Raw genomic sequence first — 24,675 nt, 5'->3', positions numbered from 1 at the left:
AAGTCACACAGTAATCGTCAAAAATAAGAAAATGAGGTCATATAGATCACGCTCCCGAGTCATCCTTGTCACATGGCGCAAAAATATATTTAAAAAGGGGAATGCAACACGAGGACTTCCCAGGAGGTCACCCATCCTAGTACTACTCTCGCCCAAGCACGGTTAACTTAGGAGGTCACCCATCCTAGTACTACTCTCGCCCAAGCACGGTTAACTTCGGAGTTCTGATGGGATCCGGTGCTTTAGTGCTGGTATGATCGCATCCGACATGCAACTATCTATTTGTTCCTTATGCTTGCCCCTACTACTACTACTACTACTACTAGTCGTTGGGTGTCAAGCGCGGTGGGAAAAGTCACACAGTAAACGTCAAAAATAAGAAAATGAGGTCATATAGATCACGGTCCCGCGTCATCCTTGTCACGTGGCGCAAAAATATATTTAAAAAGGGGAATGCAACACGAGGACTTCCCAAGAGGTCACCCATCCTAGTACTACTATCGCCCAAGCACGCTTAACTTCGGAGTTCTGATGGGATCCGGTGCTTTAGTGCTGGTATGATCGCATCCGACATGCAACTATCTATTTGTTCCTTATGCTTGCCCCTACTACTACTACTACTACTACTACTACTAGTCGTTGGGTGTCAAGCGCGGTGGGAAAAGTCACACAGTAATCGTCAAAAATAAGAAAATGAGGTCATATAGATCACGGTCCCGCGTCATCCTTGTCACGTGGCGCAAAAATATATTTAAAAAGGGGAATGCAACACGAGGACTTCCCAGGAGGTCACCCATCCTAGTACTACTCTCGCCCAAGCACGCATAACTTCGGAGTTCTGATGGGATCCGGTGCTTTAGTGCTGGTATGATCGCATCCGACATGCAACTATCTATTTGTTCCTTATGCTTGCCCCTACTACTACTACTACTAGTACTACTACTACTACTACTACTAGTCGTTGGGTGTCAAGCGCGGTGGGAAAAGTCACACAGTAATCGTCAAAAATAAGAAAATGAGGTCATATAGATCACGGTCCCGCGTCATCCTTGTCACGTGGCGCAAAAATATATTTAAAAAGGGGAATGCAACACGAGGACTTCCCAGGAGGTCACCCATCCTAGTACTACTCTCGCCCAAGCACGCTTAACTTCGAAGTTCTGATGGGATCCGGTGCTTTAGTGCTGGTATGATCGCATCCGACATGCAACTATCTATTTGTTCCTTATGCTTGCCCCTACTACTACTACTACTAGTACTACTAGTACTACTACTACTAGTCGTTGGGTGTCAAGCGCGGTGGGAAAAGTCACACAGTAATCGTCAAAAATAAGAAAATGAGGTCATATAGATCACGCTCCCGCGTCATCCTTGTCACGTGGCGCAAAAATATATTTAAAAAGGGGAATGCAACACGAGGACTTCCCAGGAGGTCACCCATCCTAGTACTACTCTCGCCCAAGCACGCTTAACTTCGGAGTTCTGATGGGATCCGGTGCTTTAGTGCTGGTACGATCGCATCCGACATGCAACTATCTATTTGTTCCTTATGCTTGCCCCTACTACTACTACTACTACTAGTCGTTGGGTGTCAAGCGCGGTGGGAAAAGTCACACAGTAATCGTCAAAAATAAGAAAATGAGGTCATATAGATCACGCTCCCGCGTCATCCTTGTCACGTGGCGCAAAAATATATTTAAAAAGGGGAATGCAACACGAGGACTTCCGAGGAGGTCACCCATCCTAGTACTACTCTCGCCCAAGCACGCTTAACTTCGGAGTTCTGATGGGATCCGGTGCTTCAGTGCTGGTATGATCGCATCCGACATGCAACCATTTATTTGTTCCTTATGCTTGCCCCTACTACTACTACTAATACTACAACTACTACTACTACTACTACTACTACTACTACTAGTCGTTGGGTGTCAAGCGCGGTGGGAAAAGTCACACAGTAATCGTCAAAAATAAGAAAATGAGGTCATATAGATCACGGTCCCGCGTCATCCTTGTCACGTTGCGCAAAAATATATTTAAAAAGGGGAATGCAACACGAGGACTTCCCAGGAGGTCACCCATCCTAGTACTACTCTCGCCCAAGCACGCTTAACTTCAGAGTTCTAATGGGATCCGGTGCTTTAGTGCTGGTATGATCGCATCCGACATGCAAATATCTATTTGTTCCTTATGCTTGCCCCTACTACTACTACTACTACTACTACTACTACTACTACTACTACTACTACTCCTACTCCTACTGCTACTGCTACTCCTACTCCTACTGCTACTGCTACTGCTACTGCTACTGCTACTGCTACTGCTACTGCTACTGCTACTGCTACTGCTACTGCTACTGCTACTCCTACTACTACTACTACTACTACTACTACTACTACTAGTCGTTGGGTGTCAAGCGCGGTGGGAAAAGTCACACAGTAATCGTCAAAAATAAGAAAATGAGGTCATATAGATCACGCTCCCGCGTCATCCTTGTCACGTGGCGCAAAAATATATTTAAAAAGGGGAATGCAACACGAGGACTTCCCAGGAGGTCACCCATCCTAGTACTACTCTCGCCCAAGCACGGTTAACTTCGGAGTTCTGATGGGATCCGGTGCTTTAGCGCTGGTATGATCGCATCCGACATGCAACTATCTATTTGTTCCTTATGCTTGCCCCTACTACTACTACTACTACTAGTAGTAGTCGTTGGGTGTCAAGCGCGGTGGGAAAAGTCACACAGTAATCGTCAAAAATAAGAAAATGAGGTCATATAGATCACGCTCCCCCGTCATCCTTGTCACGTGGCGCAAAATTATATTTAAAAAGGGGAATGCAACACGAGGACTTCCCAAGAGGTCACCCATCCTAGTACTACTCTCGCCCAAGCACGCTTAACTTCGGAGTTCTGATGGGATCCGGTGCTTTAGTGGTGGTATGATCGCATCCGACATGCAACTATCTGTTTGTTCCTTATGCTTGCCCCTACTACTACTACTACTACTACTACTACTACTACTACTACTACTACTACTACTACTACTACTACTACTACTACTACTACTACTACTACTAGTCGTTGGGTGTCAAGCGCGGTGGGAGAAGTCACACAGTAATCGTCAAAAATAAGAAAATGAGGTCATATAGATCACGGTCCCGCGTCATCCTTGTCACGTGGCGCAAAAATATATTTAAAAAGGGAAATGCAACACGAGGACTTCCGAGGAGGTCACCCATCCTAGTACTACTCTCGTCCAAGCACGCTTAACTTCGGAGTTCTGATGGGATCCGGTGCTTTAGTGCTGTTATGATCGCATCCGACATGCAACTATCTATTTCTTCCTTATGCTTGCCCCTACTACTACTACTACTACTACTACTAGTACTACTAGTCGTTGGGTGTCAAGCGCGGTGGGAAAAGTCACACAGTAATCGTCAAAAATAAGAAAATGAGGTCATATAGATCACGGTCCCGCGTCATCCTTGTCACGTGCCGCAAAAATATATTTAAAAAGGGGAATGCAACACGAGGACTTCCCAGGAGGTCACCCATCCTAGTACTACTCTCGCCCAAGCACGCTTAACTTCGGAGTTCTGATGGGATCCGGTGCTTTAGTGCTGGTATGATCGGATCCGACATGCAACTATCTATTTGTTCCTTATGCTTGCCCCTACTACTACTACTACTACTACTACTACTACTACTACTAGTCGTTGGGTGTCAAGCGCGGTGGGAAAAGTCACACAGTAATCGTCAAAAATAAGAAAATGAGGTCATATAGATCACGGTCCCGCGTCATCCTTGTCACGTGGCGCAAAAATATATTTAAAAAGGGGAATGCAACACGAGGACTTCCCAGGAGGTCACCCATCCTAGTACTACTCTCGCCCAAGCACGCTTAACTTCGGAGTTCTGATGGGATCCGGTGCTTTAGTGCTGGTATGATCGCATCCGACATGCAACTATCTATTTGTTCCTTATGCTTGCCCCTACTACTACTACTACTACTACTACTACTACTACTAGTAGTCGTTGGGTGTCAAGCGCGGTGGGAAAAGTCACACAGTAATCGTCAAAAATAAGAAAATGAGGTCATATAGATCACGGTCCCGCGTCATCCTTGTCACGTGCCGCAAAAATATATTTAAAAAGGGGAATGCAACACGAGGACTTCCCAGGAGGTCACCCATCCTAGTACTACTCTCGCCCAAGTACGCTTAACTTCGGAGTTCTGATGGGATCCGGTGCTTTAGTGCTGGTATGATCGCATCCGACATGCAACTATCTATTTGTTCCTTATGCTTGCCCCTACTACTACTACTACTACTACTACTAGTCGTTGGGTGTCAAGCGCGGTGGAAAAAGTCACACAGTAATCGTCAAAAATAAGAAAATGAGGTCATATAGATCACGCTCCCGCGTCATCCTTGTCACGTGGCGCAAAAATATATTTAAAAAGGGAAATGCAACACGAGGACTTCCCAGGAGGTCACCCATCCTAGTACTACTCTCGCCCAAGCACGCTTAACTTCGGAGTTCTGATGGGATCCGGTGCTTTAGTGCTGGTTTGATCGCATCCGACATGCAACTATCTATTTGTTCCTTATGCTTGCCCCTACTACTACTACTACTACTACTACTACTACTAGTCGTTGGGTGTCAAGCGCGGTGGGAAAAGTCACACAGTAATCGTCAAAAATAAGAAAATGAGCTCATATAGATCACGGTCCCGCGTCATCCTTGTCACGTGCCGCAAAAATATATTTAAAAAGGGGAATGCAACACGAGGACTTCCCAAGAGGTCACCCATCCTAGTACTACTCTCGCCCAAGCACGCTTAACTTCGGAGTTCTGATGGGATCCGGTGCTTTAGTGCTGGTATGATCGCATCCGACATGCAACTATCTATTTGTTCCTTATGCTTGCCCCTACTACTACTACTACTACTACTACTAGTCGTTGGGTGTCAAGCGCGGTGGGATAAGTCACACAGTAATCGTCAAAAATAAGAAAATGAGGTCATATAGATCACGGTCCTGCGTCATCCTTGTCACGTGGCGCAAAAATATATTTAAAAAGGAGAATGCAACACGAGGACTTCCCAGGAGGTCACCCATCCTAGTACTACTCTCGCCCAAGCACGCTTAACTTCGGAGATCTGATGGGATCCGGTGCTTTAGTGCTGGTATGATCGCATCCGACATGCAACTATCTATTTCTTCCTTATGCTTGCCCCTACTACTACTACTACTACTACTACTACTACTACTACTAGTCGTTGGGTGTCAAGCGCGGTGGGAAAAGTCACACAGTAATCGTCAAAAATAAGAAAATGAGGTCATATAGATCACGGTCCCGCGTCATCCTTGTCACGTGCCGCAAAAATATATTTAAAAAGGGGAATGCAACACGAGGACTTCCCAGGAGGTCACCCATCCTAGTACTACTCTCGCCCAAGCACGCTTAACTTCGGAGTTTTGATGGGATCCGGTGCTTTAGTGCTGGTATGATCGCATCCAACATGCAACTATCTATTTGTTCCTTATGCTTGCCCCTACTACTACTACTACTACTACTACTACTACTACTACTACTACTACTACTACTACTACTACTACTAGTCGTTGGGTGTCAAGCGCGGTGGGAGAAGTCACACAGTAATCGTCAAAAATAAGAAAATGAGGTCATATAGATCACGCTCCCGCGTCATCCTTGTCACGTGGCGCAAAAATATATTTAAAAAGGGAAATGCAACACGAGGACTTCCCAGGAGGTCACCCATCCTAGTACTACTCTCGCCCAAGCACGCTTAACTTCGGAGTTCTGATGGGATCCGGTGCTTTAGTGCTGGTATGATCGCATCCGACATGCAACTATCTATTTGTTACTTATGCTTGCCCCTATTACTACTACTACTACTAGTCGTTGGGTGTCAAGCGCGGTGGCAAAAGTCACACAGTAATCGTCAAAAATAAGAAAATGAGGTCATATAGATCATGCTCCCGCGTCATCCTTGTCACGTGGCGCAAAAATATATTTAAAAAGGGGAATGCAACACGAGGACTTCCCAGGAGGTCACCCATCCTAGTACTACTCTCGCCCAAACACACTTAACTTCGGAGTTCTGATGGGATCCGGTGCTTCAGTGCTGGTATGATCGCATCCGACATGCAACCATCTATTTGTTCCTTATGCTTGCCCCTACTACTACTACTAATACTACTACTACTACTACTACTACTACTACTACTACTAGTCGTTGGGTGTCAAGCGCGGTGGGAAAAGTCACACAGTAATCGTCAAAAATAAGAAAATGAGGTCATATAGATCACGGTCCCGCGTCATCCTTGTCACGTGGCGCAAAAATATATTTAAAAAGGGGAATGCAACACGAGGACTTCCCAGGAGGTCACCCATCCTAGTACTACTCTCGCCCAAGCACGCTTAACTTCGGAGTTCTGATGGGATCCGGTGCTTTAGTGCTGGTATGATCGCATCCGACATGCAACTATCTATTTGTTCCTTATGCTTGCCCCTACTACTACTACTACTACTAGTCGTTGGGTGTCAAGCGCGGTGGAAAAAGTCACACAGTAATCGTCAAAAATAAGAAAATGAGGTCATATAGATCACGCTCCCACGTCATCCTTGTCACGTGGCGCAAAAATATATTTAAAAAGGGGAATGCAACACGAGGACTTCCCAGGAGGTCACCCATCCTAGTACTACTCTCGCCCAAACACGCTTAACTTCGGAGTTCTGATGGGATCCGGTGCTTTAGTGCTGGTATGATCGCATCCGACATGCAACTATCTATTTGTTCCTTATGCTTGCCCCTACTACTACTACTACTAGTACTACTACTACTACTACTACTAGTCGTTGGGTGTCAAGCGCGGTGGGAAAAGTCACACAGTAATCGTCAAAAATAAGAAAATGAGGTCATATAGATCACGCTCCCGCGTCATCCTTGTCACGTGGCGCAAAAATATATTTAAAAAGGGGAATGCAACACGAGGACTTCCCAGGAGGTCACCCATCCTAGTACTACTCTCGCCCAAGCACGCTTAACTTCGGAGTTCTGATGGGATCCGGTGCTTTAGTGCTGGTATGATCGCATCCGACATGCAACTATCTATTTGTTCCTTATGCTTGCCCCTACTACTACTACTACTAGTACTACTACTACTACTACTACTAGTCGTTGGGTGTCAAGCGCGGTGGGAAAAGTCACACAGTAATCGTCAAAAATAAGAAAATGAGGTCATATAGATCACGGTCCCGCGTCATCCTTGTCACGTGGCGCAAAAATATATTTAAAAAGGGGAATGCAACACGAGGACTTCCCAGGAGGTCACCCATCCTAGTACTACTCTCACCCAAGCACGCTTAACTTCGGAGTTCTGATGGGATCCGGTGCTTTAGTGCTGGTATGATCGCATCCGACATGCAACTATCTATTTGTTCCTTATGCTTGCCCCTACTACTACTACTACTAGTACTACTACTACTACTACTACTAGTCGTTGGGTGTCAAGCGCGGTGGGAAAAGTCACACAGTAATCGTCAAAAATAAGAAAATGAGGTCATATAGATCACGCTCCCGCGTCATCCTTGTCACGTGGCGCAAAAATATATTTAAAAAGGGGAATGCAACACGAGGACTTCCCAGGAGGTCACCCATCCTAGTACTACTCTCGCCCAAGCACGCTTAACTTCGGAGTTCTGATGGGATCCGGTGCTTTAGTGCTGGTATGATCGCATCCGACATGCAACTATCTATTTGTTCCTTATGCTTGCCCCTACTACTACTACTACTAGTACTACTACTACTCCTACTACTAGTACTACTACTACTACTACTACTAGTACTACTACTACTACTACTACTAGTCGTTGGGTGTCAAGCGCGGTGGGAAAAGTCACACACTAATCGTCAAAAATAAGAAAATGAGGTCATATAGATCACGCTCCCGCGTCATCCTTGTCACGTGGCGCAAAAATATATTTAAAAAGGGGAATGCAACACGAGGACTTCACAGGAGGTCACCCATCCTAGTACTACTCTCGCCCAAGCACGCTTAACTTCGGAGTTTTGATGGGATCCGGTGCTTTAGTGCTGGTATGATCGCATCCGACATGCAACTATCTATTTGTTCCTTATGCTTGCCCCTACTACTACTACTACTACTACTACTACTACTACTAGTCGTTGGGTGTCAAGCGCGGTGGGAAAAGTCACACAGTAATCGTCAAAAATAAGAAAATGAGGTCATATAGATCACGGTCCCGCGTCATCCTTGTCACGTGGCGCAAAAATATATTTAAAAAGGGGAATGCAACACGAGGACTTCCCAGGAGGTCACCCATCCTAGTACTACTCTCGCCAAGCACGCTTAACTTCAGAGTTCTGATGGGATCCGGTGCTTTAGTGCTGGTATGATCGCATCCGACATGCAACTATCTATTTGTTCCTTATGCTTGCCCCTACTACTACTACTACTACTACTACTACTACTACTACTACTAGTCGTTGGGTGTCAAGCGCGGTGGGAAAAGTCACACAGTAATCGTCAAAAATAAGAAAATGAGGTCATATAGATCACGCTCCCGCGTCATCCTTGTCACGTGGCGCAAAAATATATTTAAAAAGGGGAATGCAACACGAGGACTTCCCAGGAGGTCACCCATCCTAGTACTACTCTCGCCCAAGCACGCTTAACTCCGGAGTTCTGATGGGATCCGGTGCTTTAGTGCTGGTATGATCGCATCCGACATGCAACTATCTATTTGTTCCTTATGCTTGCCCCTACTACTACTACTACTACTAGTCGTTGGGTGTCAAGCGCGGTGGGAAAAGTCACACAGTAATCGTCAAAAATAAGAAAATGAGGTCATATAGATCACGGTCCCGCGTCATCCTTGTCACGTGGCGCAAAAATATATTTAAAAAGGGGAATGCAACACAAGGACTTCCCAGGAGGTCACCCATCCTAGTACTACTCTTGCCCAAGCACGCTTAACTTTGGAGTTCTGATGGGATCCAGTGCTTTAGTGCTGGTATGATTGCATCCGACATGCAACTATCTATTTGTTCCTTATGCTCGCCCCTACTACTACTACTACTACTAGTCGTTGGGTGTCAAGCGCGGTGGGAAAAGTCACACAGTAATCGTCAAAAATAAGAAAATGAGGTCATATAGATCACGCTCCCGCGTCATCCTTGTCACGTGGCGCAAAAATATATTTCAAAAGGGGAATGCAACACGAGGACTTCACAGGAGGTCACCCATCCTGGTACTACTCTCGCCCAAGCACGCTTAACTTCGAAGTTTTGATGGGATCCGGTGCTTTAGTGCTGGTATGATCGCATCCGACATGCAACTTTCTATTTGTTCCTTATGCTTGCCCCTACTACTACTACTACTACTACTACTACTACTACTAGTCGTTGGGTGTCAAGCGCGGTGGGAAAAGTCACACAGTAATCGTCAAAAATAAGAAAATGAGGTCATATAGATCACGGTCCCGCGTCATCCTTGTCACGTGGCGCAAAAATATATTTAAAAAGGGGAATGCAACACGAGGACTTCCCAGGAGGTCACCCATCCTAGTACTACTCTCGCCAAGCACGCTTAACTTCAGAGTTCTGATGGGATCCGGTGCTTTAGTGCTGGTATGATCGCATCCGACATGCAACTATCTATTTGTTCCTTATGCTTGCCCCTACTACTACTACTACTACTACTACTACTACTACTACTAGTCGTTGGGTGTCAAGCGCGGTGGGAAAAGTCACACAGTAATCGTCAAAAATAAGATAATGAGGTCATATAGATCACGCTCCCGCGTCATCCTTGTCACGTGGCGTAAAAATATATTTAAAAAGGGGAATGCAACACGAGGACTTCCCACGAGGTCACCCATCCTAGTACTACTCTCGCCAAGCACGCTTAACTTCAGAGTTCTGATGGGATCCGGTGCTTTAGTGCTGGTATGATCGCATCCGACATGCAACTATCTATTTGTTCCTTATGCTTGCCCCTACTACTACTACTACTACTACTACTACTACTACTACTAGTCGTTGGGTGTCAAGCGCGGTGGGAAAAGTCACACAGTAATCGTCAAAAATAAGATAATGAGGTCATATAGATCACGCTCCCGCGTCATCCTTGTCACGTGGCGTAAAAATATATTTAAAAAGGGGAATGCAACACGAGGACTTCCCACGAGGTCACCCATCCTAGTACTACTCTCGCCCAAGCACACTTAACTTCGGAGTTCTGATGGGATCCGGTGCTTTAGTGCTGGTATGATCGCATCCGACATGCAACTATCTATTTGTTCCTTATGCTTGCCCCTACTACTACTACTACTACCACTACTACTACTACTACTACTACTAGTCGTTGGGTGTCAAGCGCGGTGGGAAAAGTCACACAGTAATCGTCAAAAATAAGAAAATGAGGTCATATAGATCACGCTCCCGCGTCATCCTTGTCACGTGGCGCAAAAATATATTTAAAAAGGGGAATGCAACACGAGGACTTCCCAGGAGGTCACCCATCCTAGTACTACTCTCGCCCAAGCACGCTAAACTTCGGAGTTCTGATGGGATCCGGTGCTTTAGTGCTGGTATGATCGCATCCGACATGCAACTATCTATTTGTTCCTTATGCTTGCCCCTACTACTACTACTACTACTACTACTAGTCGTTGGGTGTCAATCGCGGTGGGAAAAGTCACACAGTAATCGTCAAAAATAAGAAAATGAGGTCATATAGATCACGGTCCCGCGTCATCCTTGTCACGTGGCACAAAAATATATTTAAAAAGGGGAATGCAACACGAGGACTTCCCAGGAGGTCAACCATCCTAGTACTACTCTCGCCCAAGCACGCTTAACTTCGGAGTTCTGATGGGATCCGGTGCTTTAGTGCTGGTATGATCGCATCCGACATGCAACTATCTATTTGTTCCTTATGCTTGCCCCTACTACTACTACTACTACTACTACTAGTCGTTGGGTGTCAAGCGCGGTGGGAAAAGTCACACAGTAATCGTCAAAAATAAGAAAATGAGGTCATATAGATCACGCTCCCGCGTCATCCTTGTCACGTGGCGCAAAAATATATTTAAAAAGGGGAATGCAACACGAGGACTTCCCAGGAGGTCACCCATCCTAGTACTACTCTCGCCCAAGCACGCTTAACTTCGAAGTTCTGATGGGATCCGGTGCTTTAGTGCTGGTATGATCGCATCCGACATGCAACTATCTATTTGTTCCTTATGCTTGCCCCTACTACTACTACTACTACTACTAGTCGTTGGGTGTCAAGCGCGGTGGGAAAAGTCACACAGTAATCGTCAAAAATAAGAAAATGAGGTCATATAGATCACGCTCCCGCGTCATCCTTGTCACGTGGCGCAAAAATATATTTAAAAAGGGGAATGCAACACGAGGACTTCCCAGGAGGTCACCCATCCTAGTACTACTCTCGCCCAAGCACGCTTAACTTCGAAGTTCTGATGGGATCCGGTGCTTTAGTGCTGGTATGATCGCATCCGACATGCAACTATCTATTTGTTCCTTATGCTTGCCCCTACTACTACTACTACTACTACTAGTCGTTGGGTGTCAAGCGCGGTGGGAAAAGTCACACAGTAATCGTCAAAAATAAGAAAATGAGGTCATATAGATCACGCTCCCGCGTCATCCTTGTCACGTGGCGCAAAAATATATTTAAAAAGGGGAATGCAACACGAGGACTTCCCAGGAGGTCACCCAACCTAGTACTACTCTCGCCCAAGCACGCTTAACTTCGGAGTTCTGATGGGATCCGGTGCTTTAGTGCTGGTATGATCGCATCCGACATGCAACTATCTATTTGTTCCTTATGTTTGCCGCTACTACTACTACTACTAGTCGTTGGGTGTCAAGCGCGGTGGGAAAAGTCACACAGTAATCGTCAAAAATAAGAAAATGAGGTCATATAGATCACGCTCCCGCGTCATCCTTGTCACGTGGCGAAAAATATATTTAAAAAGCGGAATGCAACACGCGGACTTCCCAGGAGGTCACCCATCCTAGTACTACTCTCGCCCAAGCACGCTTAACTTCGGAGTTCTAATGGGATCCGGTGCTTTAGTGTTGGTATGATCGCATCCGACATGCAACTATCTATTTGTTCCTTATGCTTGCCCCTACTACTACTACTACTACTACTAGTCGTTGGGTGTCAAGCGCAGTGGGAAAAGTCACACAGTAATCGTCAAAAATAAGAAAATGAGGTCATATAGATCACGCTCCCGCGTCATCCTTGTCACGTGGCGTAAAAATATATTTAAAAAGGGGAATGCAACACGAGGACTTCCCAGGAGGTCACCCATCCTAGTACTACTCTCGCCCAAGCACGCTTAACTTCGGAGTTCTGATGGGATCCGGTGCTTTAGTGCTGGTATGATCGCATCCGACATGCAACTATCTATTTGTTCCTTATGCTTGCCCCTACTACTACTACTACTACTAGTCGTTGGGTGTCAAGCGCGGTGGAAAAAGTCACACAGTAATCGTCAAAAATAAGAAAATGAGGTCATATAGATCACGCTCCCGTGTCATCCTTGTCACGTGGCGCAAAAATATATTTAAAAAGGGGAATGCAACACGAGGACTTCCCAGGAGGTCACCCATCCTAGTACTACTCTCGCCCAAGCACGCTTAACTTCGGAGTTCTGATGGGATCCGGTGCTTTAGTGCTGGTTTGATCGCATCCGACATGCAACTATCTATTTGTTTCTTATGCTTGCCCCTACTACTACTACTACTACTAGTCGTTGGGTGTCAAGCGCGGTGGGAAAAGTCACACAGTAATCGTCAAAAATAAGAAAATGAGGTCATATAGATCACGGTCCCGCGTCATCCTTGTCACGTGGCGCAAAAATATATCTAAAAGGGGAATGCAACACGAGGACTTCCCAGGAGGTCACCCATCCTAGTACTACTCTCGCCCAAGCACGCTTAACTTCGGAGTTCTGATGGGATCCGGTGCTTTAGTGCTGGTATGATCGCATCCGACATGCAACTATCTATTTGTTCCTTATGCTTGCCCCTACTACTACTACTACTACTAGTCGTTGGGTGTCAAGCGCGGTGGGAAAAGTCACACAGTAATCGTCAAAAATAAGAAAATGAGGTCATATAGATCACGCTCCCGCGTCATCCTTGTCACGTGGCGCAAAAATATATTTAAAAAGGGGAATGCAACACGAGGACTTCCCACGAGCTCACCCATCCTAGTACTACTCTCGCCCAAGCACGCTTAACTTCGGAGTTCTGATGGGATCCGGTGCTTTAGTGCTGGTATGATCGCATCCGACATGCAACTATCTATTTGTTCCTTATGCTTGCCCCTACTACTACTACTACTACTACTACTACTACTACTAGTCGTTGGGTGTCAAGCGCGGTGGGAAAAGTCACACAGTAATCGTCAAAAATAAGAAAATGAGGTCATATAGATCACGCTCCCGCGTCATCCTTGTCACGTGGCGCAAAAATATATTTAAAAAGGGGAATGCAACACGAGGACTTCCCACGAGCTCACCCATCCTAGTACTACTCTCGCCCAAGCACGCTTAACTTCGGAGTTCTGATGGGATCCGGTGCTTTAGTGCTGGTATGATCGCATCCGACATGCAACTATTTATTTGTTCCTTATGCTTGCCCCTACTACTACTACTACTACTACTACTACTAGTTGTTGGGTGTCAAGCGCGGTGGGAAAAGTCACACAGTAATCGTCAAAAATAAGAAAATGAGGTCATATAGATCACGGTCCCGCGTCATCCTTGTCACGGGGCGCAAAAATATATTTAAAAAGGGGAATGCAACACGAGGACTTCCCAGGAGGTCACCCATCCTAGTACTACTCTCGCCCAAGCACGCTTAACTTCGGAGTTCTAATGGGATCCGGTGCTTTAGTGTTGGTATGATCGCATCCGACATGCAACTATCTATTTGTTCCTTATGCTTGCCCCTACTACTACTACTACTACTACTAGTCGTTGGGTGTCAAGCGCAGTGGGAAAAGTCACACAGTAATCGTCAAAAATAAGAAAATGAGGTCATATAGATCACGCTCCCGCGTCATCCTTGTGACGTGGCGTAAAAATATATTTAAAAAGGGGAATGCAACACGAGGACTTCCCAGGAGGTCACCCATCCTAGTACTACTCTCGCCCAAGCACGCTTAACTTCGGAGTTCTGATGGGATCCGGTGCTTTAGTGCTGGTATGATCGCATCCGACATGCAACTATCTATTTGTTCCTTATGCTTGCCCCTACTACTACTACTACTACTAGTCGTTGGGTGTCAAGCGCGGTGGAAAAAGTCACACAGTAATCGTCAAAAATAAGAAAATGAGGTCATATAGATCACGGTCCCGCGTCATCCTTGTCACGGGGCGCAAAAATATATTTAAAAAGGGGAATGCAACACGAGGACTTCCCAGGAGGTCACCCATCCTAGTACTACTCTCGCCCAAGCACGCTTAACTTCGGAGTTCTCATGGGATCCGGTGCTTTAGTGTTGGTATGATCGCATCCGACATGCAACTATCTATTTGTTCCTTATGCTTGCCCCTACTACTACTACTACTACTACTAGTCGTTGGGTGTCAAGCGCAGTGGGAAAAGTCACACAGTAATCGTCAAAAATAAGAAAATGAGGTCATATAGATCACGCTCCCGCGTCATCCTTGTCACGTGGCGTAAAAATATATTTAAAAAGGGGAATGCAACACGAGGACTTCCCAGGAGGTCACCCATCCTAGTACTACTCTCGCCCAAGCACGCTTAACTTCGGAGTTCTGATGGGATCCGGTGCTTTAGTGCTGGTATGATCGCATCCGACATGCAACTATCTATTTGTTCCTTATGCTTGCCACTACTACTACTACTACTACTAGTCGTTGGGTGTCAAGCGCGGTGGAAAAAGTCACACAGTAATCGTCAAAAATAAGAAAATGAGGTCATATAGATCACGCTCCCGTGTCATCCTTGTCACGTGGCGCAAAAATATATTTAAAAAGGGGAATGCAACACGAGGACTTCCCAGGAGGTCACCCATCCTAGTACTACTCTCGCCCAAGCACGCTTAACTTCGGAGTTCTGATGGGATCCGGTGCTTTAGTGCTGGTTTGATCGCATCCGACATGCAACTATCTATTTGTTTCTTATGCTTGCCCCTACTACTACTACTACTACTAGTCGTTGGGTGTCAAGCGCGGTGGGAAAAGTCACACAGTAATCGTCAAAAATAAGAAAATGAGGTCATATAGATCACGGTCCCGCGTCATCCTTGTCACGTGGCGCAAAAATATATTTAAAAAGGGGAATGCAACACGAGGACTTCCCAGGAGGTCACCCATCCTAGTACTACTCTCGCCCAAGCACGCTTAACTTCGGAGTTCTAATGGGATCCGGTGCTTTAGTGCTGGTATGATCGCATCCGACATGCAACTATCTATTTGTTCCTTATGCTTGCCCCTACTACTACTACTACTACTACTACTACTACTACTAGTCGTTGGGTGTCAAGCGCGGTGGGAAAAGTCACACAGTAATCGTCAAAAATAAGAAAATGAGGTCATATAGATCACGCTCCCGCGTCATCCTTGTCACGTGGCGCAAAAATATATTTAAAAAGGGGAATGCAACACGAGGACTTCCCACGAGCTCACCCATCCTAGTACTACTCTCGCCCAAGCACGCTTAACTTCGGAGTTCTGATGGGATCCGGTGCTTTAGTGCTGGTATGATCGCATCCGACATGCAACTATTTATTTGTTCCTTATGCTTGCCCCTACTACTACTACTACTACTACTACTAGTTGTTGGGTGTCAAGCGCGGTGGGAAAAGTCACACAGTAATCGTCAAAAATAAGAAAATGAGGTCATATAGATCACGGTCCCGCGTCATCCTTGTCACGGGGCGCAAAAATATATTTAAAAAGGGGAATGCAACACGAGGACTTCCCAGGAGGTCACCCATCCTAGTACTACTCTCGCCCAAGCACGCTTAACTTCGGAGTTCTGATGGGATCCGGTGCTTTAGTGCTGGTATGATCGCATCCCACATGCAACTATCTATTTGTTCCTTATGTTTGCCCGTACTACTACTACTACTAGTCGTTGGGTGTCAAGCGCGGTGGGAAAAGTCACACAGTAATCGTCAAAAATAAGAAAATGAGGTCATATAGATCACGCTCCCGCGTCATCCTTGTCACGTTGCGAAAAATATATTTAAAAAGGGGAATGCAACACGAGGACTTCCCAGGAGGTCACCCATCCTAGTACTACTCTCGCCCAAGCACGCTTAACTTCGGAGTTCTGATGGGATCCGGTGCTTTAGTGCTGGTATGATCGCATCCGACATGCAACTATCTATTTGTTCCTTATGCTTGCCCCTACTACTACTACTACTACTAGTCGTTGGGTGTCAAGCGCGGTGGGAAAAGTCACACAGTAATCGTCAAAAATAAGAAAATGAGGTCATATAGATCACGGTCCCGCGTCATCCTTGTCACGTGGCGCAAAAATATATTTAAAAAGGGGAATGCAACACGAGGACTTCCCAGGAGGTCACCCATCCTAGTACTACTCTCGCCCAAGCACGCTTAACTTCGGAGTTCTGATGGGATCCGGTGCTTTAGTGCTGGTATGATCGCATCCGACATGCAACTATCTATTTGTTCCTTATGCTTGCCCCTACTACTACTACTACTACTAGTCGTTGGGTGTCAAGCGCGGTGGGAAAAGTCACACAGTAATCGTCAAAAATAAGAAAATGAGGTCATATAGATCACGCTCCCGCGTCATCCTTGTCACGTGGCGCAAAAATATATTTAAAAAGGGGAATGCAACATGAGGACTTCCCAGGAGGTCACCCATCCTAGTACTACTCTCGCCCAAGCACGCTTAACTTCGGAGTTTTGATGGGATCCGGTGCTTTAGTGCTGGTATGATCGCATCCGACATGCAACTATCTATTTGTTCCTTATGCTTGCCCCTACTACTACTACTACTACTAGTCGTTGGGTGTCAAGCGCGGTGGGAAAAGTCACACAGTAATCGTCAAAAATAAGAAAATGAGGTCATATAGATCACGGTCCCGCGTCATCCTTGTCACGTGGCGCAAAAATATATTTAAAAAGGGGAATGCAACACGAGGACTTCCCAGGAGGTCACCCATCCTAGTACTACTCTCGCCCAAGCACGCTTAACTTCGGAGTTCTAATGAGATCCGGTGGTTTAGTGCTGGTATGATCGCATCCGACATGCAACTATCTATTTGTTCCTTATGCTTGCCCCTACTACTACTACTACTACTACTACTAGTCGTTGGGTGTCAAGCGCGGTGGGAAAAGTCACACAGTAATCGTCAAAAATAAGAAAATGCGGTCATATAGATCACGTTCCCGCGTCATCCTTGTCACGTGGCGCAAAAATATATTTAAAAAGGGGAATGCAACACGAGGACTTCCCACGAGGTCACCCATCCTAGTACTACTCTCGCCCAAGCACGCTTAAATTCGGAGTTCTGATGGGAACCGGTGCTTTAGTGCTGGTATGATCGCATCCGACATGCAACTACCTATTTGTTCCTTATGCTTGCCCCTACTACTACTACTACTACTACTACTACTACTACTAGTCGTTGGGTGTCAAGCGCGGTGGGAAAAGTAACACAGTAATCGTCAAAAATAAGAAAATGAGGTCATATAGATCACGGTCCCGCGTCATCCTTGTCACGTGGCGCAAAAATATATTTAAAAAGGGGAATGCAACACGAGGACTTCCCAGGAGGTCACCCATCATAGTACTACTCTCGCCCAAGCACGCTTAACTTCGGAGTTCTGATGGGATCCGATGCTTTAGTGCTGGTATGATCGCAACCAACATGCAACTATCTATTTGTTCCTTATGCTTGCCCCTACTACTACTACTACTAGTCGTTGGGTGTCAAGCGCGGTGGGAAAAGTCACACAGTAATCGTCAAAAATAAGAAAATGAGGTCATATAGATCACGCTCCCGCGTCATCCTTGTCACGTGGCGCAAAAATATATTTAAAAAGGGGAATGCAACACGAGGACTTCCCAGGAGGTCACCCATCCTAGTACTACTCTCGCCCAAGCACGCTTAACTTCGGAGTTCTGATGGGATCCGGTGCTTTAGTGCTGGAATGATCGCATCCGACATGCAACTACCTATTTGTTCCTTATGCTTGCCCCTACTACTACTACTACTACTACTACTACTACTACTAGTCGTTGGGTGTCAAGCGCGGTGGGAAAAGTCACACAGTAATCGTCAAAAATAAGAAAATGAGGTCATATAGATCACGCTCCCGCGTCATCCTTGTCACGTGGCGCAAAAATATATTTAAAAAGGGGAATGCAACACGAGGACTTCCCAGGAGGTCACCCATCCTAGTACTACTCTCGCCCAAGCACGCTTAACTTCGGAGTTTTGATGGGATCCGGTGCTTTAGTGCTGGTATGATCGCATCCGACATGCAACTATCTATTTGTTCCTTATGCTTGCCCCTACTACTACTACTACTACTACTAGTCGTTGGGTGTCAAGCGCAGTGGGAAAAGTCACACAGTAATCGTCAAAAATAAGAAAATGAGGTCATATAGATCACGGTCCCGCGTCATCCTTGTCACGTGGCGCAAAAATATATTTAAAAAGGGGAATGCAACACGAGGACTTCCCAGGAGGTCACCCATCCTAGTACTACTCTCGCCCAAGCACGCTTAACTTCGGAGTTTTGATGGGATCCCGTGCTTTAGTGCTGGTATGATCGCATCCGACATGCAACTATCTATTTGTTCCTTATGCTTGCCCCTACTACTACTACTACTACTAGTCGTTGGGTGTCAAGCGCGGTGGGAAAAGTCACACAGTAATCGTCAAAAATAAGAAAATGAGGTCATATAGATCACGCTCCCGCGTCATCCTTGTCACGTGGCGCAAAAATATATTTAAAAAGGGGAATGCAACACGAGGACTTCCCACGAGGTCACCCATCCTAGTACTACTCTCGCCCAAGCACGCTTAAATTCGGAGTTCTGATGGGAACCGGTGCTTTAGTGCTGGTATGATCGCATCCGACATGCAACTACCTATTTGTTCCTTATGCTTGCCCCTACTACTACTACTACTACTACTACTACTACTACTAGTCGTTGGGTGTCAAGCGCGGTGGGAAAAGTAACACAGTAATCGTCAAAAATAAGAAAATGAGGTCATATAGATCACGATCCCGCGTCATCCTTGTCACGTGGCGCAAAAATATATTTAAAAAGGGGAATGCAACACGAGGACTTCCCAGGAGGTCACCCATCATAGTACTACTCTCGCCCAAGCACGCTTAACTTCAGAGTTCTGATGGGATCCGATGCTTTAGTGCTGGTATGATCGCAACCAACATGCAACTATCTATTTGTTCCTTATGCTTGCCCCTAGTACTACTACTACTAGTCGTTGGGTGTCAAGCGCGGTGGGAAAAGTCACACAGTAATCGTCAAAAATAAGAAAATGAGGTCATATAGATCACGCTCCCGCGTCATCCTTGTCACGTGGCGCAAAAATATATTTAAAAAGGGGAATGCAACACGAGGACTTCCCAGGAGGTCACCCATCCTAGTACTACTCTCGCCCAAGCACGCTTAACTTCGGAGTTCTGATGGGATCCGGTGCTTTAGTGCTGGTATGATCGCATCCGACATGCAACTACCTATTTGTTCCTTATGCTTGCCCCTACTACTACTACTACTACTACTACTACTACTACTAGTCGTTGGGTGTCAAGCGCGGTGGGAAAAGTCACACAGTAATCGTCAAAAATAAGAAAATGAGGTCATATAGATCACGCTCCCGCGTCATCCTTGTCACGTGGCGCAAAAATATATTTAAAAAGGGGAATGCAACACGAGGACTTCCCAGGAGGTCACCCATCCTAGTACTACTCTCGCCCAAGCACGCTTAACTTCGGAGTTTTGATGGGATCCGGTGCTTTAGTGCTGGTATGATCGCATCCGACATGCAACTATCTATTTGTTCCTTATGCTTGCCCCTACTACTACTACTACTACTACTAGTCGTTGGGTGTCAAGCGCGGTGGGAAAAGTCACACAGTAATCGTCAAAAATAAGAAAATGAGGTCATATAGATCACGGTCCCGCGTCATCCTTGTCACGTGGCGCAAAAATATATTTAAAAAGGGGAATGCAACACGAGGACTTCCCAGGAGGTCACCCATCCTAGTACTACTCTCGCCCAAGCACGCTTAACTTCGGAGTTTTGATGGGATCCGGTGCTTTAGTGCTGGTATGATCGCATCCGACATGCAACTATCTATTTGTTCCTTATGCTTGCCCCTACTACTACTACTACTACTAGTCGTTGGGTGTCAAGCGCGGTGGGAAAAGTCACACAGTAATCGTCAAAAATAAGAAAATGAGGTCATATAGATCACGCTCCCGCGTCATCCTTGTCACGTGGCGCAAAAATATATTTAAAAAGGGGAATGCATCACGAGGACTTCCCAGGAGGTCACCCATCCTAGTACTACTCTCGCCCAAGCACGCTTAACTTCGGAGTTCTGATGGGATCCGGTGCTTTAGTGCTGGTATGATCGCATCCGACATGCAACTATCTATTTGTTCCTTATGCTTGCCCCTACTACTACTACTACTAATACTACTACTACTACTACTACTACTACTACTACTAGTCGGAAGGAGGTCACCCATCCTAGTACTACTCTCGCCCAAGCACGGTTAACTTCGGAGTTCTGATGGGATCCGGTGCTTTAGTGCTGGTATGATCGCATCCGACATGCAACTATCTATTTGTTCCTTATGCTTGCCCCTACTACTACTACTACTACTACTACTAGTCGTTGGGTGTGAAGCGCGGTGGGAAAAGTCACACAGTAATCGTCAAAAATAAGAAAATGGGGTCATATAGATCACGCTCCCGCGTCATCCTTGTCATGTGGCGCAAAAATATATTTAAAAAGGGGAATGCAACACGAGGACTTCCCAGGAGGTCACCCATCCTAGTACTACTCTCGCCCAAACACGCTTAACTTCGAAGTTCTGATGGGATCCGGTGCTTTAGTGCTGGTATGATCGCATCCGACATGCAACTATCTATTTGTTCCTTATGCTTGCCCCTACTACTACTACTACTACTACTACTACTAGTCGTTGGGTGTCAAGCGCGGTGGGAAAAGTCACACAGTAATCGTCAAAAATAAGAAGGGTGTCAAGCGCGGTGGGAAAAGTCACACAGTAATCGTCAAAAATAAGAAAATGAGGTCATATAGATCACGCTCCCGCGTCATCCTTGTCACGTGGCGCAAAAATATATTTAAAAAGGGGAATGCAACACGAGGACTTCCCAGGAGGTCACCCATCCTAGTACTACTCTCGCCCAAGCACGCTTAACTTCGGAGTTCTGATGGGATCCGGTGCTTTAGTGCTGGTATGATCGCATCCGACATGCAACTACCTATTTGTTCCTTATGCTTGCCCCTACTACTACTACTACTACTACTACTACTACTACTAGTCGTTGGGTGTCAAGCGCGGTGGGAAAAGTCACACAGTAATCGTCAAAAATAAGAAAATGAGGTCATATAGATCACGCTCCCGCGTCATCCTTGTCACGTGGCGCAAAAATATATTTAAAAAGGGGAATGCAACACGAGGACTTCCCAGGAGGTCACCCATCCTAGTACTACTCTCGCCCAAGCACGCTTAACTTCGGAGTTTTGATGGGATCCGGTGCTTTAGTGCTGGTATGATCGCATCCGACATGCAACTATCTATTTGTTCCTTATGCTTGCCCCTACTACTACTACTACTACTACTAGTCGTTGGGTGTCAAGCGCGGTGGGAAAAGTCACACAGTAATCGTCAAAAATAAGAAAATGAGGTCATATAGATCACGGTCCCGCGTCATCCTTGTCACGTGGCGCAAAAATATATTTAAAAAGGGGAATGCAACACGAGGACTTCCCAGGAGGTCACCCATCCTAGTACTACTCTCGCCCAAACACGCTTAACTTCGAAGTTCTGATGGGATCCGGTGCTTTAGTGCTGGTATGATCGCATCCGACATGCAACTATCTATTTGTTCCTTATGCTTGCCCCTACTACTACTACTACTACTACTACTACTAGTCGTTGGGTGTCAAGCGCGGTGGGAAAAGTCACACAGTAATCGTCAAAAATAAGAAAATGAGGTCATATAGATCACGCTCCCGCGTCATCCTTGTCACGTGGCGCAAAAATATATTTAAAAAGGGGAATGCAACACGAGGACTTCCCAGTAGGTCACCCATCCTAGTACTACTCTCGCCCAAGCACGCTTAACTTCGAAGTTCTGATGGGATCCAGTGGTTTAGTGCTGGTATGATCGCATCCGACATGCAACTATCTATTTGTTCCTTATGCTTGCCCCTACTACTACTACTACTACTAGTCGTTGGGTGTCAAGCGCGGTGGGAAAAGTCACACAGTAATCGTCAAAAATAAGAAAATGAGGTCATATAGATCACGGTCCCGCGTCATCCTTGTCACGTGGCGCAAAAATATATTTAAAAAGGGGAATGCAACACGAGGACTTCCCAGGAGGTCACCCATCCTAGTACTACTCTCGCCCAAGCACGCTTAACTTCGGAGTTCTCATGGGATCCGGTGCTTTAATGCTGGTATGATCGCATCCGACATGCAACTATCTATTTGTTCCTTATGCTTGCCCCTACTACTACTACTACTACTAGTCGTTGGGTGTCAAGCGCGGTGGGAAAAGTCACAAAGTAATCGTCAAAAATAAGAAAATGAGGTCATATAGATCACGGTCCCGCGTCATCCTTGTCACGTGGCGCAAAAATATATTTAAAAAGGGGAATGCAACACGAGGACTTCCCAGGAGGTCACCCATCCTAGTACTACTCTCGCCCAAGCACGCTTAACTTTGGAGTTCTGATGGGATCCGGTGCTTTAGTGCTGGTATGATCGCATCCGACATGCAACTATCTATTTGTTCCTTATGCTTGCCCCTACTACTACTACTACTACTACTAGTCGTTGGGTGTCAAGCGCGGTGGGAAAAGTCACACAGTAATCGTCAAAAATAAGAAAATGAGGTCATATAGATCACGCTCCCGCGTCATCCTTGTCACGTGGCGCAAAAATATATTTAAAAAGGGGAATGCAACACGAGGACTTCCCAGGAGGTCACCCATCCTAGTACTACTCTCGCCCAAGCACGCTTAACTTCGGAGTTCTCATGGGATCCGGTGCTTTAATGCTGGTATGATCGCATCCGACATGCAACTATCTATTTGTTCCTTATGCTTGCCCCTACTACTACTACTACTACTAGTCGTTGGGTGTCAAGCGCGGTGGGAAAAGTCACAAAGTAATCGTCAAAAATAAGAAAATGAGGTCATATAGATCACGGTCCCGCGTCATCCTTGTCACGTGGCGCAAAAATATATTTAAAAAGGGGAATGCAACACGAGGACTTCCCAGGAGGTCACCCATCCTAGTACTACTCTCGCCCAAGCACGCTTAACTTTGGAGTTCTGATGGGATCCGGTGCTTTAGTGCTGGTATGATCGCATCCGACATGCAACTATCTATTTGTTCCTTATGCTTGCCCCTACTACTACTACTACTACTACTAGTCGTTGGGTGTCAAGCGCGGTGGGAAAAGTCACACAGTAATCGTCAAAAATAAGAAAATGAGGTCATATAGATCACGCTCCCGCGTCATCCTTGTCACGTGGCGCAAAAATATATTTAAAAAGGGGAATGCAACACGAGGACTTCCCAGGAGGTCACCCATCCTAGTACTACTCTCGCCCAAGCACGCTTAACTTCGAAGTTCTGATGGGATCCAGTGGTTTAGTGCTGGTATGATCGCATCCGACATGCAACTATCTATTTGTTCCTTATGCTTGCCCCTACTACTACTACTACTACTACTATTACTACTACTAGTCGTTGGGTGTCAAGCACGGTGGGAAAAGTCACACAGTAATCGTCAAAAATAAGAAAATGAGGTCATATAGATCACGCTCCCGCGTCATCCTTGTCACGTGGCGCAAAAATATATTTAAAAAGGGGAATGCAACACGAGGACTTTCCAGGAGGTCACCCATCCTAGTACTACTCTCGCCCAAGCACGCTTAACTTCGAAGTTCTGATGGGATCCGGTGCTTTAGTGCTGGTATGATCGCATCCGACATGCAACTATCTATTTGTTCCTTATGCTTGCCCCTACTACTACTACTACTACTACTACTACTACTACTACTACTACTAGTCGTTGGGTGTCAAGCGCGGTGGGAAAAGTCACACAGTAATCGTCAAAAATAAGAAAATGAGGTCATATAGATCACGCTCCCGCGTCATCCTTGTCACGTGGCGCAAAAATATATTTAAAAAGGGGAATGCAACACGAGGACTTCCCAGGAGGTCACCCATCCTAGTACTACTCTCGCCCAAGCACGCTTAACTTCGAAGTTCTGATGGGATCCGGTGCTTTAGTGCTGGTATGATCGCATCCGACATGCAACTATCTATT

At 46.0% G+C, this 24,675-nt stretch overlaps 77 non-coding genes and 2 pseudogenes across 77 annotated transcripts; all 79 read right to left on the bottom strand.

Annotated features, from left to right (window-relative positions):
- Positions 1 to 98: 98 nt before the first annotated feature.
- On the bottom strand, positions 99 to 265 carry LOC123433238 (annotated as a pseudogene).
- Positions 266 to 450: 185 nt separating this feature from the next.
- On the bottom strand, positions 451 to 569 carry LOC123438275. Its single transcript, XR_006629427.1, has one exon. It is a non-coding gene; the product is annotated as a 5S ribosomal RNA (ribosomal RNA).
- A 191-nt stretch (positions 570 to 760) lies between these two features.
- On the bottom strand, positions 761 to 879 carry LOC123437585. The gene has a single exon (XR_006628759.1). It is a non-coding gene; the product is annotated as a 5S ribosomal RNA (ribosomal RNA).
- A 203-nt stretch (positions 880 to 1,082) lies between these two features.
- LOC123436586 lies at positions 1,083 to 1,201 on the bottom strand. The gene has a single exon (XR_006627802.1). It is a non-coding gene; the product is annotated as a 5S ribosomal RNA (ribosomal RNA).
- Positions 1,202 to 1,404: 203 nt separating this feature from the next.
- On the bottom strand, positions 1,405 to 1,523 carry LOC123435962. Its single transcript, XR_006627205.1, has one exon. It is a non-coding gene; the product is annotated as a 5S ribosomal RNA (ribosomal RNA).
- Positions 1,524 to 1,705: 182 nt separating this feature from the next.
- Positions 1,706 to 1,824, bottom strand: LOC123436312. The gene has a single exon (XR_006627542.1). It is a non-coding gene; the product is annotated as a 5S ribosomal RNA (ribosomal RNA).
- A 218-nt stretch (positions 1,825 to 2,042) lies between these two features.
- LOC123436834 lies at positions 2,043 to 2,161 on the bottom strand. The gene has a single exon (XR_006628044.1). It is a non-coding gene; the product is annotated as a 5S ribosomal RNA (ribosomal RNA).
- A 362-nt stretch (positions 2,162 to 2,523) lies between these two features.
- Positions 2,524 to 2,642, bottom strand: LOC123437516. Its single transcript, XR_006628692.1, has one exon. It is a non-coding gene; the product is annotated as a 5S ribosomal RNA (ribosomal RNA).
- A 188-nt stretch (positions 2,643 to 2,830) lies between these two features.
- LOC123438415 lies at positions 2,831 to 2,949 on the bottom strand. Its single transcript, XR_006629558.1, has one exon. It is a non-coding gene; the product is annotated as a 5S ribosomal RNA (ribosomal RNA).
- A 251-nt stretch (positions 2,950 to 3,200) lies between these two features.
- On the bottom strand, positions 3,201 to 3,319 carry LOC123432860. Its single transcript, XR_006624430.1, has one exon. It is a non-coding gene; the product is annotated as a 5S ribosomal RNA (ribosomal RNA).
- Positions 3,320 to 3,516: 197 nt separating this feature from the next.
- LOC123437763 lies at positions 3,517 to 3,635 on the bottom strand. Its single transcript, XR_006628934.1, has one exon. It is a non-coding gene; the product is annotated as a 5S ribosomal RNA (ribosomal RNA).
- A 200-nt stretch (positions 3,636 to 3,835) lies between these two features.
- On the bottom strand, positions 3,836 to 3,954 carry LOC123434587. The gene has a single exon (XR_006625870.1). It is a non-coding gene; the product is annotated as a 5S ribosomal RNA (ribosomal RNA).
- A 200-nt stretch (positions 3,955 to 4,154) lies between these two features.
- Positions 4,155 to 4,273, bottom strand: LOC123436866. The gene has a single exon (XR_006628074.1). It is a non-coding gene; the product is annotated as a 5S ribosomal RNA (ribosomal RNA).
- A 188-nt stretch (positions 4,274 to 4,461) lies between these two features.
- LOC123437403 lies at positions 4,462 to 4,580 on the bottom strand. Its single transcript, XR_006628585.1, has one exon. It is a non-coding gene; the product is annotated as a 5S ribosomal RNA (ribosomal RNA).
- Positions 4,581 to 4,774: 194 nt separating this feature from the next.
- Positions 4,775 to 4,893, bottom strand: LOC123435001. Its single transcript, XR_006626263.1, has one exon. It is a non-coding gene; the product is annotated as a 5S ribosomal RNA (ribosomal RNA).
- A 188-nt stretch (positions 4,894 to 5,081) lies between these two features.
- Positions 5,082 to 5,200, bottom strand: LOC123435327. Its single transcript, XR_006626583.1, has one exon. It is a non-coding gene; the product is annotated as a 5S ribosomal RNA (ribosomal RNA).
- Positions 5,201 to 5,400: 200 nt separating this feature from the next.
- LOC123437648 lies at positions 5,401 to 5,519 on the bottom strand. The gene has a single exon (XR_006628823.1). It is a non-coding gene; the product is annotated as a 5S ribosomal RNA (ribosomal RNA).
- A 227-nt stretch (positions 5,520 to 5,746) lies between these two features.
- LOC123435413 lies at positions 5,747 to 5,865 on the bottom strand. The gene has a single exon (XR_006626665.1). It is a non-coding gene; the product is annotated as a 5S ribosomal RNA (ribosomal RNA).
- Positions 5,866 to 6,047: 182 nt separating this feature from the next.
- On the bottom strand, positions 6,048 to 6,166 carry LOC123437249. Its single transcript, XR_006628440.1, has one exon. It is a non-coding gene; the product is annotated as a 5S ribosomal RNA (ribosomal RNA).
- A 215-nt stretch (positions 6,167 to 6,381) lies between these two features.
- LOC123434586 lies at positions 6,382 to 6,500 on the bottom strand. The gene has a single exon (XR_006625869.1). It is a non-coding gene; the product is annotated as a 5S ribosomal RNA (ribosomal RNA).
- A 182-nt stretch (positions 6,501 to 6,682) lies between these two features.
- On the bottom strand, positions 6,683 to 6,801 carry LOC123435878. Its single transcript, XR_006627123.1, has one exon. It is a non-coding gene; the product is annotated as a 5S ribosomal RNA (ribosomal RNA).
- A 203-nt stretch (positions 6,802 to 7,004) lies between these two features.
- On the bottom strand, positions 7,005 to 7,123 carry LOC123434585. Its single transcript, XR_006625868.1, has one exon. It is a non-coding gene; the product is annotated as a 5S ribosomal RNA (ribosomal RNA).
- A 203-nt stretch (positions 7,124 to 7,326) lies between these two features.
- On the bottom strand, positions 7,327 to 7,445 carry LOC123436330. Its single transcript, XR_006627559.1, has one exon. It is a non-coding gene; the product is annotated as a 5S ribosomal RNA (ribosomal RNA).
- Positions 7,446 to 7,648: 203 nt separating this feature from the next.
- LOC123434584 lies at positions 7,649 to 7,767 on the bottom strand. The gene has a single exon (XR_006625867.1). It is a non-coding gene; the product is annotated as a 5S ribosomal RNA (ribosomal RNA).
- Positions 7,768 to 8,018: 251 nt separating this feature from the next.
- LOC123438807 lies at positions 8,019 to 8,137 on the bottom strand. Its single transcript, XR_006629928.1, has one exon. It is a non-coding gene; the product is annotated as a 5S ribosomal RNA (ribosomal RNA).
- Positions 8,138 to 8,334: 197 nt separating this feature from the next.
- Positions 8,335 to 8,452, bottom strand: LOC123432697. The gene has a single exon (XR_006624268.1). It is a non-coding gene; the product is annotated as a 5S ribosomal RNA (ribosomal RNA).
- A 203-nt stretch (positions 8,453 to 8,655) lies between these two features.
- On the bottom strand, positions 8,656 to 8,774 carry LOC123435939. Its single transcript, XR_006627183.1, has one exon. It is a non-coding gene; the product is annotated as a 5S ribosomal RNA (ribosomal RNA).
- A 182-nt stretch (positions 8,775 to 8,956) lies between these two features.
- On the bottom strand, positions 8,957 to 9,075 carry LOC123435678. The gene has a single exon (XR_006626931.1). It is a non-coding gene; the product is annotated as a 5S ribosomal RNA (ribosomal RNA).
- A 182-nt stretch (positions 9,076 to 9,257) lies between these two features.
- On the bottom strand, positions 9,258 to 9,376 carry LOC123432795. Its single transcript, XR_006624364.1, has one exon. It is a non-coding gene; the product is annotated as a 5S ribosomal RNA (ribosomal RNA).
- Positions 9,377 to 9,573: 197 nt separating this feature from the next.
- On the bottom strand, positions 9,574 to 9,691 carry LOC123432696. The gene has a single exon (XR_006624267.1). It is a non-coding gene; the product is annotated as a 5S ribosomal RNA (ribosomal RNA).
- A 200-nt stretch (positions 9,692 to 9,891) lies between these two features.
- On the bottom strand, positions 9,892 to 10,009 carry LOC123432845. Its single transcript, XR_006624416.1, has one exon. It is a non-coding gene; the product is annotated as a 5S ribosomal RNA (ribosomal RNA).
- Positions 10,010 to 10,209: 200 nt separating this feature from the next.
- On the bottom strand, positions 10,210 to 10,328 carry LOC123435513. The gene has a single exon (XR_006626760.1). It is a non-coding gene; the product is annotated as a 5S ribosomal RNA (ribosomal RNA).
- A 206-nt stretch (positions 10,329 to 10,534) lies between these two features.
- On the bottom strand, positions 10,535 to 10,653 carry LOC123437567. Its single transcript, XR_006628741.1, has one exon. It is a non-coding gene; the product is annotated as a 5S ribosomal RNA (ribosomal RNA).
- A 188-nt stretch (positions 10,654 to 10,841) lies between these two features.
- LOC123436016 lies at positions 10,842 to 10,960 on the bottom strand. Its single transcript, XR_006627255.1, has one exon. It is a non-coding gene; the product is annotated as a 5S ribosomal RNA (ribosomal RNA).
- Positions 10,961 to 11,148: 188 nt separating this feature from the next.
- Positions 11,149 to 11,267, bottom strand: LOC123436585. Its single transcript, XR_006627801.1, has one exon. It is a non-coding gene; the product is annotated as a 5S ribosomal RNA (ribosomal RNA).
- Positions 11,268 to 11,452: 185 nt separating this feature from the next.
- On the bottom strand, positions 11,453 to 11,571 carry LOC123436584. The gene has a single exon (XR_006627800.1). It is a non-coding gene; the product is annotated as a 5S ribosomal RNA (ribosomal RNA).
- A 185-nt stretch (positions 11,572 to 11,756) lies between these two features.
- LOC123435214 lies at positions 11,757 to 11,875 on the bottom strand. The gene has a single exon (XR_006626472.1). It is a non-coding gene; the product is annotated as a 5S ribosomal RNA (ribosomal RNA).
- Positions 11,876 to 12,053: 178 nt separating this feature from the next.
- LOC123438562 lies at positions 12,054 to 12,172 on the bottom strand. Its single transcript, XR_006629697.1, has one exon. It is a non-coding gene; the product is annotated as a 5S ribosomal RNA (ribosomal RNA).
- Positions 12,173 to 12,357: 185 nt separating this feature from the next.
- LOC123434583 lies at positions 12,358 to 12,476 on the bottom strand. Its single transcript, XR_006625866.1, has one exon. It is a non-coding gene; the product is annotated as a 5S ribosomal RNA (ribosomal RNA).
- Positions 12,477 to 12,658: 182 nt separating this feature from the next.
- On the bottom strand, positions 12,659 to 12,777 carry LOC123435733. Its single transcript, XR_006626983.1, has one exon. It is a non-coding gene; the product is annotated as a 5S ribosomal RNA (ribosomal RNA).
- Positions 12,778 to 12,958: 181 nt separating this feature from the next.
- On the bottom strand, positions 12,959 to 13,077 carry LOC123434582. The gene has a single exon (XR_006625865.1). It is a non-coding gene; the product is annotated as a 5S ribosomal RNA (ribosomal RNA).
- A 182-nt stretch (positions 13,078 to 13,259) lies between these two features.
- Positions 13,260 to 13,378, bottom strand: LOC123438511. Its single transcript, XR_006629648.1, has one exon. It is a non-coding gene; the product is annotated as a 5S ribosomal RNA (ribosomal RNA).
- Positions 13,379 to 13,575: 197 nt separating this feature from the next.
- LOC123438510 lies at positions 13,576 to 13,694 on the bottom strand. Its single transcript, XR_006629647.1, has one exon. It is a non-coding gene; the product is annotated as a 5S ribosomal RNA (ribosomal RNA).
- Positions 13,695 to 13,885: 191 nt separating this feature from the next.
- LOC123438011 lies at positions 13,886 to 14,004 on the bottom strand. The gene has a single exon (XR_006629171.1). It is a non-coding gene; the product is annotated as a 5S ribosomal RNA (ribosomal RNA).
- A 185-nt stretch (positions 14,005 to 14,189) lies between these two features.
- Positions 14,190 to 14,308, bottom strand: LOC123434581. Its single transcript, XR_006625864.1, has one exon. It is a non-coding gene; the product is annotated as a 5S ribosomal RNA (ribosomal RNA).
- A 182-nt stretch (positions 14,309 to 14,490) lies between these two features.
- Positions 14,491 to 14,609, bottom strand: LOC123438846. The gene has a single exon (XR_006629964.1). It is a non-coding gene; the product is annotated as a 5S ribosomal RNA (ribosomal RNA).
- A 185-nt stretch (positions 14,610 to 14,794) lies between these two features.
- LOC123434579 lies at positions 14,795 to 14,913 on the bottom strand. The gene has a single exon (XR_006625862.1). It is a non-coding gene; the product is annotated as a 5S ribosomal RNA (ribosomal RNA).
- Positions 14,914 to 15,095: 182 nt separating this feature from the next.
- Positions 15,096 to 15,214, bottom strand: LOC123435732. The gene has a single exon (XR_006626982.1). It is a non-coding gene; the product is annotated as a 5S ribosomal RNA (ribosomal RNA).
- A 182-nt stretch (positions 15,215 to 15,396) lies between these two features.
- LOC123435056 lies at positions 15,397 to 15,515 on the bottom strand. Its single transcript, XR_006626318.1, has one exon. It is a non-coding gene; the product is annotated as a 5S ribosomal RNA (ribosomal RNA).
- A 197-nt stretch (positions 15,516 to 15,712) lies between these two features.
- LOC123438509 lies at positions 15,713 to 15,831 on the bottom strand. Its single transcript, XR_006629646.1, has one exon. It is a non-coding gene; the product is annotated as a 5S ribosomal RNA (ribosomal RNA).
- Positions 15,832 to 16,019: 188 nt separating this feature from the next.
- Positions 16,020 to 16,138, bottom strand: LOC123434578. Its single transcript, XR_006625861.1, has one exon. It is a non-coding gene; the product is annotated as a 5S ribosomal RNA (ribosomal RNA).
- Positions 16,139 to 16,316: 178 nt separating this feature from the next.
- LOC123434577 lies at positions 16,317 to 16,435 on the bottom strand. Its single transcript, XR_006625860.1, has one exon. It is a non-coding gene; the product is annotated as a 5S ribosomal RNA (ribosomal RNA).
- Positions 16,436 to 16,617: 182 nt separating this feature from the next.
- Positions 16,618 to 16,736, bottom strand: LOC123434576. Its single transcript, XR_006625859.1, has one exon. It is a non-coding gene; the product is annotated as a 5S ribosomal RNA (ribosomal RNA).
- Positions 16,737 to 16,918: 182 nt separating this feature from the next.
- Positions 16,919 to 17,037, bottom strand: LOC123432305. The gene has a single exon (XR_006623895.1). It is a non-coding gene; the product is annotated as a 5S ribosomal RNA (ribosomal RNA).
- Positions 17,038 to 17,219: 182 nt separating this feature from the next.
- On the bottom strand, positions 17,220 to 17,338 carry LOC123437515. The gene has a single exon (XR_006628691.1). It is a non-coding gene; the product is annotated as a 5S ribosomal RNA (ribosomal RNA).
- Positions 17,339 to 17,526: 188 nt separating this feature from the next.
- LOC123432437 lies at positions 17,527 to 17,645 on the bottom strand. Its single transcript, XR_006624020.1, has one exon. It is a non-coding gene; the product is annotated as a 5S ribosomal RNA (ribosomal RNA).
- A 197-nt stretch (positions 17,646 to 17,842) lies between these two features.
- Positions 17,843 to 17,961, bottom strand: LOC123438593. The gene has a single exon (XR_006629729.1). It is a non-coding gene; the product is annotated as a 5S ribosomal RNA (ribosomal RNA).
- Positions 17,962 to 18,140: 179 nt separating this feature from the next.
- On the bottom strand, positions 18,141 to 18,259 carry LOC123435604. The gene has a single exon (XR_006626848.1). It is a non-coding gene; the product is annotated as a 5S ribosomal RNA (ribosomal RNA).
- Positions 18,260 to 18,456: 197 nt separating this feature from the next.
- On the bottom strand, positions 18,457 to 18,575 carry LOC123437647. The gene has a single exon (XR_006628822.1). It is a non-coding gene; the product is annotated as a 5S ribosomal RNA (ribosomal RNA).
- A 185-nt stretch (positions 18,576 to 18,760) lies between these two features.
- LOC123431885 lies at positions 18,761 to 18,879 on the bottom strand. The gene has a single exon (XR_006623485.1). It is a non-coding gene; the product is annotated as a 5S ribosomal RNA (ribosomal RNA).
- A 182-nt stretch (positions 18,880 to 19,061) lies between these two features.
- On the bottom strand, positions 19,062 to 19,180 carry LOC123432436. Its single transcript, XR_006624019.1, has one exon. It is a non-coding gene; the product is annotated as a 5S ribosomal RNA (ribosomal RNA).
- Positions 19,181 to 19,377: 197 nt separating this feature from the next.
- LOC123432191 lies at positions 19,378 to 19,496 on the bottom strand. Its single transcript, XR_006623787.1, has one exon. It is a non-coding gene; the product is annotated as a 5S ribosomal RNA (ribosomal RNA).
- Positions 19,497 to 19,675: 179 nt separating this feature from the next.
- LOC123434574 lies at positions 19,676 to 19,794 on the bottom strand. Its single transcript, XR_006625858.1, has one exon. It is a non-coding gene; the product is annotated as a 5S ribosomal RNA (ribosomal RNA).
- Positions 19,795 to 19,991: 197 nt separating this feature from the next.
- Positions 19,992 to 20,110, bottom strand: LOC123437646. Its single transcript, XR_006628821.1, has one exon. It is a non-coding gene; the product is annotated as a 5S ribosomal RNA (ribosomal RNA).
- A 185-nt stretch (positions 20,111 to 20,295) lies between these two features.
- LOC123437645 lies at positions 20,296 to 20,414 on the bottom strand. The gene has a single exon (XR_006628820.1). It is a non-coding gene; the product is annotated as a 5S ribosomal RNA (ribosomal RNA).
- A 182-nt stretch (positions 20,415 to 20,596) lies between these two features.
- Positions 20,597 to 20,715, bottom strand: LOC123436761. The gene has a single exon (XR_006627973.1). It is a non-coding gene; the product is annotated as a 5S ribosomal RNA (ribosomal RNA).
- Positions 20,716 to 20,787: 72 nt separating this feature from the next.
- On the bottom strand, positions 20,788 to 20,907 carry LOC123433533 (annotated as a pseudogene).
- Positions 20,908 to 21,095: 188 nt separating this feature from the next.
- On the bottom strand, positions 21,096 to 21,214 carry LOC123438213. The gene has a single exon (XR_006629369.1). It is a non-coding gene; the product is annotated as a 5S ribosomal RNA (ribosomal RNA).
- Positions 21,215 to 21,456: 242 nt separating this feature from the next.
- On the bottom strand, positions 21,457 to 21,575 carry LOC123434573. Its single transcript, XR_006625857.1, has one exon. It is a non-coding gene; the product is annotated as a 5S ribosomal RNA (ribosomal RNA).
- A 197-nt stretch (positions 21,576 to 21,772) lies between these two features.
- LOC123437644 lies at positions 21,773 to 21,891 on the bottom strand. The gene has a single exon (XR_006628819.1). It is a non-coding gene; the product is annotated as a 5S ribosomal RNA (ribosomal RNA).
- Positions 21,892 to 22,076: 185 nt separating this feature from the next.
- Positions 22,077 to 22,195, bottom strand: LOC123438212. Its single transcript, XR_006629368.1, has one exon. It is a non-coding gene; the product is annotated as a 5S ribosomal RNA (ribosomal RNA).
- Positions 22,196 to 22,386: 191 nt separating this feature from the next.
- Positions 22,387 to 22,505, bottom strand: LOC123432303. The gene has a single exon (XR_006623893.1). It is a non-coding gene; the product is annotated as a 5S ribosomal RNA (ribosomal RNA).
- Positions 22,506 to 22,687: 182 nt separating this feature from the next.
- LOC123437251 lies at positions 22,688 to 22,806 on the bottom strand. The gene has a single exon (XR_006628442.1). It is a non-coding gene; the product is annotated as a 5S ribosomal RNA (ribosomal RNA).
- A 182-nt stretch (positions 22,807 to 22,988) lies between these two features.
- On the bottom strand, positions 22,989 to 23,107 carry LOC123436098. The gene has a single exon (XR_006627334.1). It is a non-coding gene; the product is annotated as a 5S ribosomal RNA (ribosomal RNA).
- Positions 23,108 to 23,292: 185 nt separating this feature from the next.
- LOC123437250 lies at positions 23,293 to 23,411 on the bottom strand. Its single transcript, XR_006628441.1, has one exon. It is a non-coding gene; the product is annotated as a 5S ribosomal RNA (ribosomal RNA).
- Positions 23,412 to 23,593: 182 nt separating this feature from the next.
- Positions 23,594 to 23,712, bottom strand: LOC123436096. The gene has a single exon (XR_006627332.1). It is a non-coding gene; the product is annotated as a 5S ribosomal RNA (ribosomal RNA).
- A 185-nt stretch (positions 23,713 to 23,897) lies between these two features.
- On the bottom strand, positions 23,898 to 24,016 carry LOC123431540. Its single transcript, XR_006623131.1, has one exon. It is a non-coding gene; the product is annotated as a 5S ribosomal RNA (ribosomal RNA).
- A 197-nt stretch (positions 24,017 to 24,213) lies between these two features.
- On the bottom strand, positions 24,214 to 24,332 carry LOC123438780. Its single transcript, XR_006629903.1, has one exon. It is a non-coding gene; the product is annotated as a 5S ribosomal RNA (ribosomal RNA).
- A 206-nt stretch (positions 24,333 to 24,538) lies between these two features.
- On the bottom strand, positions 24,539 to 24,657 carry LOC123436582. The gene has a single exon (XR_006627799.1). It is a non-coding gene; the product is annotated as a 5S ribosomal RNA (ribosomal RNA).
- Positions 24,658 to 24,675: the final 18 nt, after the last annotated feature.

Source organism: Hordeum vulgare, chromosome 2H (assembly GCF_904849725.1).
Source record: "Hordeum vulgare subsp. vulgare chromosome 2H, MorexV3_pseudomolecules_assembly, whole genome shotgun sequence".
Lineage (NCBI taxonomy): Eukaryota > Viridiplantae > Streptophyta > Magnoliopsida > Poales > Poaceae > Hordeum > Hordeum vulgare.
The sequence above is the reverse complement of the archived record's forward strand: the minus strand, read 5'-3'. Positions and strand labels throughout refer to the sequence as shown.